Genomic DNA, 13,309 nt, shown 5'->3' on the forward strand with positions numbered 1-13,309 from the left:
TAACCCTATCAGGCCAAACCACTCTTACAGAGGAGGACACTGGTATATTTTGCTGCATAGCTTAGCCATTGACTTCCATACTCTTTATTTTCGGCGAATAAAACAGAATGGTAATATAATGAAGTGGATACATAGTATTGAATTAATGTGCTAGTTTAACAAAACTGAGTTATCAGAGTTCATTCCGGTATTTCCCCCTCCTTTAATGATGGGTGGTACAGCGCATAGCCCAGGTTGTGTCACAATGCTCCGCTCGCTGCTGTGACTCTGACCGTCTGTCCAAGAGCCTGAGCTGGCGGAGAGTGTGTACAATCCCAATTGCAAATCACACAACACGGAGTACACAATCCAAAAGCAATGCAGTAAAGTCGGCAAATTCAGCATTCAATTGAGTCATCATCGGGCACCCGGCGTAAGGAAAAGAGTTTGCATGCATTCATCTGAAAGGAAAATGTAAGTTGGTAAATCTGGTTACACCACTCTTCATATTTTATTGCCGTTGAACGCCACATGCCGGAGGTAGAAGAGGAGGCAGGAAGGCGGTGCGACACGGTGCTTTTGATCGTGCTCGATGCTGGTGCTGTCGCTCGCTACATTTGTATAGAGCACGGTCGGTGTCATTTTTTTTTCCTCCAATTTCTTTGTGCTTAGACCTTGGGTAGGATCCAGGCTACAGTGAAAGGAGCTTTAAATGTGGAGGGCTATGTGTTTCCCTTGTAGCCGGAATAAAACGCTGATTTAGACCAGGACGTGACATTGGCTGACTTTATTCGAGAATGGGCCGGTTTATTTATCATCTGTGGTCATTATAATTTAATCTGGAACATTGTAAATGTGCACTTATTTTCGGTTGCTTTGCCGCTCGTTTGACTTCGATTTAAGGTGTTTTAAAGATTTTGAATCATGTTTGAGTAAACATAAATGTTTAGAATCTGGAATTACTTTTGAATGGACATATTTTCACTTTTCCTTTGTGTTTCTAGTCGATTTTGAGTAAATTTAAATAGAAAATATGCATTCACTAAAGAACCGCTGTTGCATTTGGACAATTATACAAGATTCGAATATCATACGTTCCGAAATGAAAAAAAAAACAAATAAAATTTGTGTTGATTGAAAAAATGTTTCTTGAGATTTTATTGGAGTAATTGGGATATCTGTTGTTCGCAGGATAATTTTATCACAGCGGTATTTAATAACTAAGCAGAAATGTTGTTATAACACAAGAGCTGAGTGAAAATTTAACATTTAAAGCATGGGTTAATGTCGGTCGCTACTGCTATTTGAATGTAGTGATATTTCTGTGTCGAGGATACTGTGCTGGGAAATAAAGGTACTTGACTGTGTCTCTTTATGACGTGCCAGGCAAAATAAGATTGAGGATGGTTGGGAATGCATTTGAATAAATTCAACAATATTTCTGTCCTGTCAAAACTACGTTGTTGCTCCCATTGGAAGCCCCGCGGCGTTACATTACTATAAAAATAGTCGTGATTGTTAACGAAAAATAACCTTTCAAGTTCTTTTTATTTCGTGCTGGACTGTGATTTGTTGCCTTTTTAGCAGAGCGGAATAATTAACAATGGTGTGATGTTTGTTAATGCCATTGGCCAAAAGACGGCGATATTACAGTAACACCTTGTCAAGGTGGATAGATCGAAGAGTTGGGGAGTAGGGTAGAAAGCGAAAGAAGGGAAGCGGGTGACAAAGGAAGGAGGAGCAAAAGGAGAAAGAGAAGGGGGAGAGAGAGAGAGAGTCAAAGAGAGGAAGGTGGATGACAGAAACTGCCCTCATACCACTCTCCCGGGCCCACTCTCATACACTTGTGAGGCCGGAATTCAGAGACTCCACGGCTGTCTCCACTTTGTTCCCATACATCCTGAGCAGCTAACCACCACTCAAGTCTGGAGAACAAAAAGTGGTCAAGAACTCCTGGTGGAGAGGTTTCGGGCCGGCATAGCACATCGGTCTTGAACCGGGCTGCAATGCCCTGGGGGTAAAAAAAAACAACTCTTCACTGGGCACTATTTTTGAACAGGCGACCCGACGTTTTATATATACAATCACATGCAGACATCAGCTTTTAGCTCCTCCCCGTTTGGATATCTCCTGTTGATTTTGTATGATTCAGGTATATGTTGACTGTATTCCCATCCTTGTTTAGCGTTAGCAATGTAATTGAGCAGCGGAGTAACGAACGAAAATAACCCTCTCCCTAGTTGGGGAAGGTGTCTCAAATGAAAATGACTGAAGGAACTGAAAAGCTGCACACAGGGCTGGTAATTTAGTGAGATTGTGAAAGGTCTGTTGGATTATGATTCTGCAGGCCTCTATTCTTACAGTATTTACTCTGTAAATCTCAAACCGTGAATGATGTGCGCGTCTTTATAAATGATGAAAGAAAATGAAGCCAACTTGTGAGATCTTGAGTACTTTATAAAAAAAGACATCATATCGTTTCCCATTGGATTATGTGAATATTTTAAAAATGTTTTCGTGATTTAATTGCACGTGAATTGTTTGACAAGTTAGTCTGACAGATGTGAGTCATCTGAGCGTTGTTAACGAAATGTTTCCTTCTATTTTAACGCATTGGACCAAATAATATATTTCCAACCCTATTTTCGAGTTCCGCTGAGAAATGCCAATTGAAAACAAGCGTTAAGTAGAATTCCTCCATTTAGTTAATCGGTTCTGCAATACTTTTAGCAATACTTAGATCAGATACTTTTTGAAGTTCATTCACGTTTCCTTATTTCCGAGGTTCCCTAGATATATTTAGTAACTTATATACCAATCATTGCAATGATAGCGAAGATTCTAGTTTCTGAAATTTTGCTCTATTATGGTGCAAATCATCCACTCAATGTTTCAGGTTTTTGCTGGATAGCTTGGTGAGCACTGTACCAAATAGAACTTTTTCGAATCACTGGTAGGAATATTCCAACACTGCTATTTTCAGTTGTTGTTCATGCTGCTTTGAGCCCCATCATTGGGCATTAATTTCTGAGAGGTCATTCACCTGAAAGGTTAATTCTGTTTCTCTCTGTACAGTTGCTGTCTGATCTGTTAAATATTTCCATCATTTTCTGTTTTTATTTCAAATTTCCACCATGTTTTGCTTCTGATCTATTTTAAAATACTACACTGTCCCAGGAATGATTGGGCCCAAATTGGCCTATTAGATTAAGGATTTTTACACAATGATCTTGGAAACTTAAGCTGCTTATAAACTTAAGCAGCTTATGTTGAATATTTGAAAAAGCACACTCCTAAAGCTGCACATTTTCAGCTATTCTCCATTTAATCAATCATCTGTTAATACATGTTATAATAATGTTAATTTTTCAACAACTTATACAGCACCTTTAATGTAAAAACATCCCAAGGTGCCTCATGAAAGCTTGATCAGATAAAAAATGGAGACTGAGCCAAAGAAGGTGATATTCGGACTAAAAACTTGATCAAAAGTTGAGTTGAGTTGGCTCCTTAAATTTGAGTTCATCCAAAACTCTGCTGCCTGTATCTTGTTCATGGAGTTGTGAGTGTTGCTGGAAAGGCAAGCATTTGTTGTCTACCCCTTACTGAGAAGGTGGTGGTCGACTGCTTTATTGAACTGCTGCAGTGCATGTGGTGTAAGTACGCCCAGAGGGCTGTTTGGAATGGAAACCTGAACTGAATCCCATACACCATTCACTGATGAGCTACTTGGTTCCCAATGTGGCAATACCTCAATTTTAAGATTCTCATCCTTGATTTCAAATCCCTTCCTAGCCTACCTCTGTAACCTCATCCAGGTCTACAACCCTTTGAGATCACTACACTCCTCTAATTCTGGCCTCTTGTACATCCTTGATTTTCATCTGTTCACCATTGGTGGACATGCCTTCAGTTGCCTCGGCTCTAAGCTCTGGAATACCCTTCCTAAACCTTTCTGCCTCTCTTCCTCTCTCTCCTTCTTTATGACACTTCTTAAAACCTATGTCTAGCTAAATGTGTTTATTTTGTAAACATTATACAAAATAAAAATATTGTGAAAATCTTTTCTCCATTATACAGAATTAAAATCTACAGCACTCTGTTTCAAATCCTCTTCTGTTTGCATATCAGGAGAAATGAGAATAATAAAGTTAATTTTATGTTTCTGTTGTCAATTTACATTTTGCTAGTTTGCAACTGATTGGCTGTAAATGTATATGTAAAGAGTGCGGTCTTACAATGAGCATAATATAGTTTGTAGCAAAAGAGATCCACAGGCCTCAGCAAAGTGAGGGATTTGCTTCAGACAGATTTGATTTAAACACCTTTAATGTGGATCTCTTCTGCAAAAAAAAAAGAACTCAGCATTTGCTAGATCAGCTTTGGTAACTTAATACATTAACTTAATTGGGGCCAGATGTAAATCTAGCTCCTGGGAATTTGTGTTCAGTTAGGATGGCCTTGATGCAAACTATGATTTTGTAAGGATAATATTTTAATGTAGCCTTTAATCTTAGCTCAGAATCACTCAACATAACTGTCTGGGCCATGGCCACATCAGTCTTAATCCACATCATCATCAATTTTTTTTTTATTCCTGGGATGTGGGCTTCATTGGCTGGGCCAGCATTTATTACCCATCCTGTTGCCCCTTGTTCAGGGGCAGAGTCAACCACATTTTTGTTGTGGGTCTGGAGTCACATGTAGGCCAGACCTGGTCAGGATGGCAGATTTCCTTCTCTAATCTTTAGTGAATCAGATGGGTTTTTACAACAATCAAATATTGGATTCAAATGAATCCCATGGCAGGATTTGAACCATGGTCCCCAGAGCATTACCCTGGGTCTCTGGATTAATAGTCTAGTGACAGTACCACTACGCCATCACCTCCCCCAATTTTGAAATGCGATTACAAATTGTTGAACTGCTGAAACATACAAGGTACAACAATTTCTGACAAATGTTGTAGTTTTGTGAACTTTTTAATGATGTGTTATAATACTTTTTTTGGATGTTAAAAGACAAAATTTTAAAGGACAATTAATTATCTCTCTATTCAGTGTTATGGACAATGCTTTCTTGTCCATATGTAACAATATGAAACCTGAAAATTTTGCATAATATACATATTATGGTTCCTGGATTTATTAACTATAGTTTGAGATTAAGAAACGCCTTTGTGGTTTTTAAAAAATATACATTTTACCTCCATTGGGATTAGGCAGTATGAACGTTTGAATGCATATTTATTAACTGAAGTTTCTAATTCTTTGTTCACGTCATCTGCAAATGGTAACTGTCAAGTCAAATAATCCTCAAATTAAATTCATTTTCATCAGAAATGTCAAAATTGTAGGTCTGATTAAAGTTTTCACTTCAGAGAGCCAGAAAGATCTGCTGTTTTGAACCTAATAATCCCTACAGAATTCATCAATGAGCACAAGGTCTTGAGCATAGTTTTTGGGTGGCATGAGTGTTACAGAAGTTGTGGAAGATTGAAGAATTAGAGGTAATTTGAGAATGTTTTAGACATCTGTCATTGGAAATTTGTGAAGGCGATTGTGCAATCCCTCTCTCGGTTGACTGCCCTGTAAAAGATTCCCTCATTGGGCAATAATCCTATTCCATTTGTTGCTTTTCCCTACGGCACTCTGTAGCTAGGCTTTGGAGCAGTGAGGTAATATTGGTGAGAAACAGCTGTGATGCAGCAAGATTACGCGTTCTTTATAAGGACACCTCAGTGTTTCATGTAGAAGCCACATGAAATTGCTATAAAGAAAGAATACTAAGTAAGTCAAAAAATGCAAATTGTATACATTGATTAATCTTATGTACATTGAAGAAACATTTTGATACTGTGTTCCAGTTGTAGCATTAAATTGAGTTTTAGTCTTAATTTCAGCCTTTGTAGCCCAGTTAGAGAATATTTTTGCAAACTTAACTTCTAGGCCAATACAGAGCCCAATGTCCCACAAACAGCAAATAAAAAATAGCTAATCTTCCTTGGTGATATTAGTTCAGGAATAAATGTTGGCCCAGAGAACTGTCCTGTTTTTCCTTGAGTAGTACCAAAGGATTTTTTTATGTACACTTGAACTGGCAAATGAGGTCTGCATTAAGATCTCATCTGAAACATGGCACTGCTGACAATGCAAAACTTGAGTGTCAACCCAGATTATATACCCATGTTATTGACTCTATCTATCTGTTGCGAATGCGTGTCTTAATGTGTCCACCAGCACATCAACAGTTTCTGCTAGTGAATGTGGTTGATTTTTAACTGCCCACTGAAATGGCTTAGCAAGCCACCCAGTTGTGACATTTAGAGATGGGCAACAAATGCTGACTTTGCCTCCGACACCCGCATCCCATGAAAAAATATATGAATTCTGACATCATTGAGACTTTCTGTTTGTACTTCGCCAGTTTCGAATCAGCATATACCTTTAATCAATGTGGGCAATACCTTGGACGACATTCTAGGCTTTACTTTTTGTGGTCCATTTCCGCCATCTATCTTTGAATTTTTAGTTGTTCAGTATAAGCCAAATTTTCAGAGATTTAATTACTTTGAATAGGAATCTGAAAAATATTGACATATTGAAATTACAGTAAAATTACAATACAGAGAGATACATTTGGCCAATTCCATTATTGCTGTTAATAATTCTTTAATTGAAGTAACTCATCTCATTCCATTGCCCTGCCCTTTCTCCATATCTTTTTACATTTTCCTTTACAAACACTTTTAAATGATATATTCTGTACTTCAGCCATCACTTGTGGCAAAGCATTCCATGCTGTAAAAACCATCTGTGTGAAAAACACTTCTAACTTCTTCCTTTTCTCTTGTCTTGATAGTTTCGAGTCAATGTTATCTTGTTTTCAGTTTTCCAATCTTAGAAATAATCTTTCACTCTTTATCCCTCAAAATCTTTACTAATTTTGGAAAACCACTAGTAGATCCTCCTTTAACCTTTACTTTTCTGGTTAAAAAATCTTTTTTAACCTTTCTCTATAACTTTAACCTATATCCCTGTTATAATTCTAGTGAATCATTGTGCTCTTTCTATAACTCCAGTATCCTTCTATAATAGGGTGCCCAGATTGCATGCAATACAGAGTCCAATTGTAGCTTAATGACTATCTTGTATAAATTCAACATCACCATGCTGCTTTTGTATGTAATGTCTCTATATATAATCTTGCAATTGTTTCTACCTGCATATCCATGGATCTGCATCCCTAAATATCTATGCTCCTCCACTCAATTAAGAATGTTACTTATTCACAAAGTTACTACTGAATAAAATGCACTACTTCACATTTCTCTGCCCTCTTGCATGCTCATGTCATGCATTGTTCCTCACAATTTGCTCTCTTGCAATCTCTTACACTTTTCCTCACAGTTTTCCATTCTCCCTAATTTGGTATATTAAGCAAACTTTAGTATCACTTCTCTTGTACCAATGTCTAAATCATTTAAATGTATGGAAAGCAAAGAAGGTCCCAGTTGCTGGGGCATACCACAACCTGCATCGCACCAACCCAAATAACATCCATTTAATGATACTTTTTGCTTTGTATCCCTCAGCCTTTCCTCTGTCCATGTGTAGCCTTCCTTTAATACTGGCTTCACTCAACCTTAAATGGGGCCTAATAAAACACTTTCTGATAAACCTTATTTACAACAACCACTGTAAATCAATTGAATTAGTCAAACACAGCCTGCCTTTGACAAATTAACAACAAGTTACATTTATATAGCTCCTTTAACATAGTAAAATATTCCACATTGCTTCAGAGGAGTGTAATCAGACAAAAATGGACAGTGCCAAAGAAGGGGAACATTATGGTAGGTACCAAACACTTGGTCCAAGAGATAGGTTTTAAGCAGTGTTTTAATGGAGGAGAGAGTGGTGGGGGGGACAAAGAGGTTTGGGGAGAGAATTCTAAAGCTTAAGGCCTAGATGACTGAAGGCATGGGGGTGCACTAATCATGGCTGGAATTGGGGGATTCACAAACCATTACTGATTATCCTTGATTAGCTGATGCTCTCCCCAGTTTTCACAGATTTGATCTTATGTTATTTAGCCTAGAAGGTTACCCATAATCAAGTGTAACTAGCCCATAATTTCATAACTAGCCTATATTTTCCTAGCTTATCAGTTTCAGTCTTGAAGAAGAATGTAATTTTGCCTCCTGTTCTTTAGGTGTAATTCTCATTTTCATTGAGTCTTGGAAACTTTTTAAATATAGCAATTTTTGGAAGCTTTATCTCTAGTAGTTATTCCAAATCATCCTCAGTTTACTTATATGCCCAAAGTTACCTTCCTCTGTAAAAAATAAAACTGAGGCAAAATAGAATCATTTCCATTATTCGTTCACTCTGAAGTACAAATTCGCCTTCATCCCAAGGTGGTTCTACCTGCTCTTGGATTATCATTTTATTTCTTGGTCAATCACAGAACCATCAGGCAGGGTGCTTAACAGCGGCCAATGTAATTATTAGAATGCAACACAAACAAAATGTGTACATGATTGCTATTTTCTATTCAGTTCTTTTGAATTGCTATGAATATTTCAGTAATCATGTTTCTCTACTGAGATTGCTCAAACTTTAATTTTCTATTGAAAAATATATTTCCTGGTTAATTGTGGGCAATTCCTTGATAACCTGCAGTGCTGAAGTACTATACTAGAGCTATTTATCCATTTGTAAACATCATGGATTAAGGAAATGTAGTTCACTGGCAATTATTGGCACAGAAATAAAATACAATTCACACATAAAACTGAAACAAAAATTCCAAGAGGAGAATTCAAAGCTGCAATCTAAATCAACCAATGCCGAATGTCTGTACTACTTGATTATGTTGCTGCTTTGTAATTGTTTCCAGGTATCCATTTTTCTATTACATCAAAGAAATTGTAACATTTTGCTTAGTCTTATTTATATCTGAGTAAAAAAAAATAGCTCTTGGCAGTGTATAGAAGACCTGTCATATTGAGGAGTTAACCTTTGTTAATGAAATTTCTTAACTGACACTGAGCAGCCACTTAGTGGGTGATGGGGTTGACTGACCATGTTACTTTGTAAAGAGAAAATAAGAGAGTTAACACTTTGTGGATAGTTTGAGGTAATTCTAGGGATGACACATTTTAATTCTTATGTAACAGTTATGTTTGATCAAAACTGCAGTTGAATAAGCTTGTAGAAGCTATTTAAATAAAATTAACCAACTTTCACAGAAGTATTGGAATAAATGTCATGGAATTATGCTTGCTGGAGAGTCAGAGACTTTGAGGTGATGTGATTTATGTGTTTATGATTACTATGGGTATAATCATACAAAAATAGAGAGTTTTTGATGTGATGGAATGCCAAAAGCTACAAACCAAGGAAATGAAACTGAGATAAAGGCAAAATGCTGTGGAGGCTGTGGATAATGGAAATCTGAAACAAAAACAAAAAATGCTGGAAAAACTCAGCAGGTCTGACAGCATCTGACAGACTCTTCGAAGAAGAGTCATACAGACTCAAAATGCTAACTCTGTCTTTCTCTTCACAAATGCTGTCAGACCTGCTGAGTTTTTCCAGCATTTTTTGTTTTTGTTGCTGAAGCGGGACTGAGGTTGGATCCATGAAACTTTTCCTTTCCTGAGGATGATTGACTTGTGTAATATGGTAGAAAGGCAGGTAGTGGAGGCAGATTCCTTCCAGTCCTCCAAGAAGGCATTAGATGGATTACAGGAAAACACAGTCATTATGGCATGTGGAGGTAAGAATACATTGGCCAGAATCTTCGGGTTGGTGTGTGGGGTCGGGCCCTGCTAGCCGATGCGTAAAATGATGCACGGTGACATTGGGCATGTGTCCCGACGTCACCGCGCGTCATTCAGATCTTCAGTTTGGTGGGCGCGCACCAGAGTCAGCTGCGCGCCCACCGTAATGTCAAAGGCCTATTAAGGCCATTTAAAAACTAATTAAAGTAATTAACTAAGCTGCCCTTCCAACCTTAAGTTGGCAGGCAGACGAAGAGCCCAGGCAGCCTTTGCATTTATCATGAAACCTCATCCATGAGCGGGATGAGGTTCCATGAAGTGTTTATAAATTGAATAATACTTTTTATTAAAGATCATTGTCATGTCGCAGCTCATGACACTGTCATATGAGGGGACATGTCTTAGAAAATTTTTTTTCATTATTAAAATTTTTGACAAGCTAACTAATCTCCCTGGGGCAGCTCTGTGCCATGGGGAGATTTCTGTGCTCTTTCACGTGCATGCGTGAAAAAGCGCAGGCCCCAACTCAGCCTCCTGCCCCCTTAATTGGCCCGCCCATGTAAAATGGCAGCGCGCAGGCGGCGATTGGCTGCGTGCCCGCCCACACCCGCTCCCACTCAGCCCCCTGACAGGGAGAAAATTCTCCCCATTATTTCCAGATGAAAATTAATGTCTCTGGGTCCTCCTGGGTTTGTTTGATTACCTATGATGAGTTGAAAAGGAGCTTTTGCCTGAAGACTCAAATTAGCTATGGGTCTATGTTTTCTTCTCACTCAGGGTTGGGGTGGGCGCAATGTTGGTGCATAGAGATGGAATTATCTAGTGAAAGGGGCTGGTGGGTAAGCATATTTGGCCTTTTTTCACTCTGATACATAAATTTATACTTTAGATCGTGGGGTATAAGTCAACTTTGGAAGCTTCCAAAATCTTTTCAAAAATGGGGGTCAACTTATATGTAAGGTATACAGTATGAACCACCGATGTGGGTGTGGGTGATTACCATTTTGAAATGTTAAAATAAACATAACACAATAAACATATTAACTTACTGTGGCATGGTTTATTGAATGAATTAATTGTGCAAAGATATCTTTAATCACAATCAAAGCATTTTAAAATTGTCAAATTCATTGTCATTGGCATCCGATGCAGAGTTCACTGAGTTAGTTCTAAGTCACTTTGGAATGACATCATTGTAAGGAACTCTGGATCAGTTTTGGAGCTTTCGCTTTCAGAATCATCCCACCACAGCAAATCATCTCCCTTTCCATCCATTGACTTGGATATTTTGAATTTCTTTAATGATCTGATGATGCTTTGTGTACATGATTTGATAATCACAAGATCATAAGAAATAGGAGTAGGAGTAGGCATTTGGGCAATCGAGCCTGCTCCAGTATTCAATAAGATCATTACCGATCTGATTATGGCTTTAACTCCACTTCCCTGCCTGTCCCTCAAAGCCCTTGACTCCCCTTGTCAATCGAGCATCTGTCTATCCCAGCCTTGACTATATTCAATGACCCAGCCTCCACTGCTCTCTGTGGATGAGAATTCCAAAGACTAATGACTGTATGAGAGAAGAAATTCCTCCTCATCTCCATCTTAAATGGGAGACTCCCTATTTTTAAGCTGTGCCCTCTAGTTCTAGATTCCCCCACAAGAGGAAACATCCTCTCAGCATCTACCCTTTCAAACCCCCTCAGAATCTTATATGTTTCAGTAAGATCACCTCTCGTTCAACCAAACATCAAGAGTATAGGCCAAACCTGCTCAACCTTGTCTCATAAGACAAATCCTTCATCCCAGGAATCAGCCTTGTGATCTTCTCTGAACTGCTTCCAATGCAAGTGTATCCCTCCTTAAGTAAGGAGACCAAAACTGTACATAGTGCTCTATGTGTGGCCTCACCAATGGCCTGTATAGTTGTGGTAAGACTCAACTAGTTTTATATTCCATTCCCCTTGCAATTAAGGCCAACCTATCCTTTTTCTTCCTAATTAAATGCTGTACCTGCATGCTAACATTTTGTGATACATGTGCAAGGACAAACAAGGCACGGGAATACACGATGAATGGTAGGACCCTGGGAAGTACTGAGGATCAGAGGGACCTTGGCGTGCATGTCCATTGGTCCCTTAAGGCAGTGGGACAGGTAGATAAGGTGGTTAAGAAGGCATATGGGATACTTGCCTTTATTAGCTGAGGCATAGAATATAAGAGCAGGGAGGTTATACTGGATAAAAGCAAAAAACTGTGGATGCTGGAAATCCAAAACAAAAACAAAAATACCTCGAAAAACTCAGCAGGTCTGGCAGCATCAGCGGAGAGGAACACAGTTAACGTTTCGAGTCCGAATGACCCTTCAACAGAACTAAGTAAAAATAGAAGAGAGGTGAAATATAAAGTTATATTTATGTTTCACCTCTCTTCTATTTTTACTTAGTTCTGTTGAAGGGTCATTCGGACTCGAAACGTTAACTGTGTTCCTCTCCAAGATGCTGCCAGACCTGCTGAGTTTTTCGAGATTATACTGGAACTGTATAAAATGCTGGTTAGGCCACAGCTAGAGTATTGTGTGCAGTTCTGGAATCCACATTATAGGAAGGATGTGATTGCACTAGAGAGAGTGCAAAGGAGATTTACCAGGATGTTGCCTGGGCTGGAGAGTTTTAGTTATGAGGAGAGATTGGATAGACTGGGGTTATTTTCCTTGGAGCAGAGGAGGTTGAGGGGGGACATGATTGAGGTGTATAAAATTATGAGGGGCATAGATAGGGTAGACAGGAAGGAACTTTTCCCCTTGGTGGAGGGATCAATAACCAGGGGGCATAGATTTAAGGTAGGGCAGGAGGTTTAGAGGGGATGTGAGGAAGAAGTTTTTCACCCAGAGGGTGGTGGGAATCTGGAACTCACTGCCTGAAAGGGCGGTAGAGGCAGAAACCCTCATAACATTTAAGAAGTATTTGGATGTGCACTTGCGATGCCATGGCATACAAGGCTATGGGCCTCGTGCTGGAAAATGGGATTAGAATAGTTAGGTCCTTGTTTGACCGGCACAGAGTCGATGGGCCGAAGGGCCTTTTTCTGTGCTGTAGACCTCTATGACTCTATGACTATGACTCTAGGGACATCCAGATTCAATTATACTGCAGAATTCTGCAGTCTCTCTCCATTTAAATAATATTCTGCTGTTCTTTTCTTCCTGCTAAAGTGACAGCCTCACATTTTCCCACATTATACTCCCATCAAACAAATTTTTGCCCACTCACTTAACCTATCTTTCTCCCTTTGCAGACTTGGACCAGAATCTTCCATTCTGGAGTCTAAGTTCGGTGGTAGGCACGGAAGTGGGAGTGATTTCTGCTGGTGGCTGGGATGGCTGACCTTGCGCTGTTCATCTCATTACATATGCATCCGTGAGGAGCTCACATATTCTCAAGGTGGGGCAGGCAGGAAGCCGCCATCCCCACTGTTACTTCATGGGGTCGAAGGTCCAGACACCATATTAAAGGGCATCTGCCACTGTCCCTTAAACCTTTG

The 13,309-nt window shown here is 39.2% G+C and overlaps 1 protein-coding gene across 1 annotated transcript in view; it reads left to right on the forward strand.

The window, feature by feature from the left end:
• The first annotated feature begins 234 nt into the window (after positions 1-234).
• greb1l (GREB1 like retinoic acid receptor coactivator) overlaps positions 235-13,309 on the forward strand; it is a 410,899-nt gene continuing 397,824 nt past the window's right edge. Inside the window, exon 1 of the mRNA XM_078540619.1 lies at positions 235-453. The gene's annotated coding sequence lies outside the window, so the exon portion shown is untranslated. The remainder of the gene's footprint in view (positions 454-13,309) is intronic.

The sequence above is a fragment of the Cetorhinus maximus genome, chromosome 4 (genome assembly GCF_964194155.1).
Source record: "Cetorhinus maximus chromosome 4, sCetMax3.hap1.1, whole genome shotgun sequence".
NCBI lineage: Eukaryota > Metazoa > Chordata > Chondrichthyes > Lamniformes > Cetorhinidae > Cetorhinus > Cetorhinus maximus.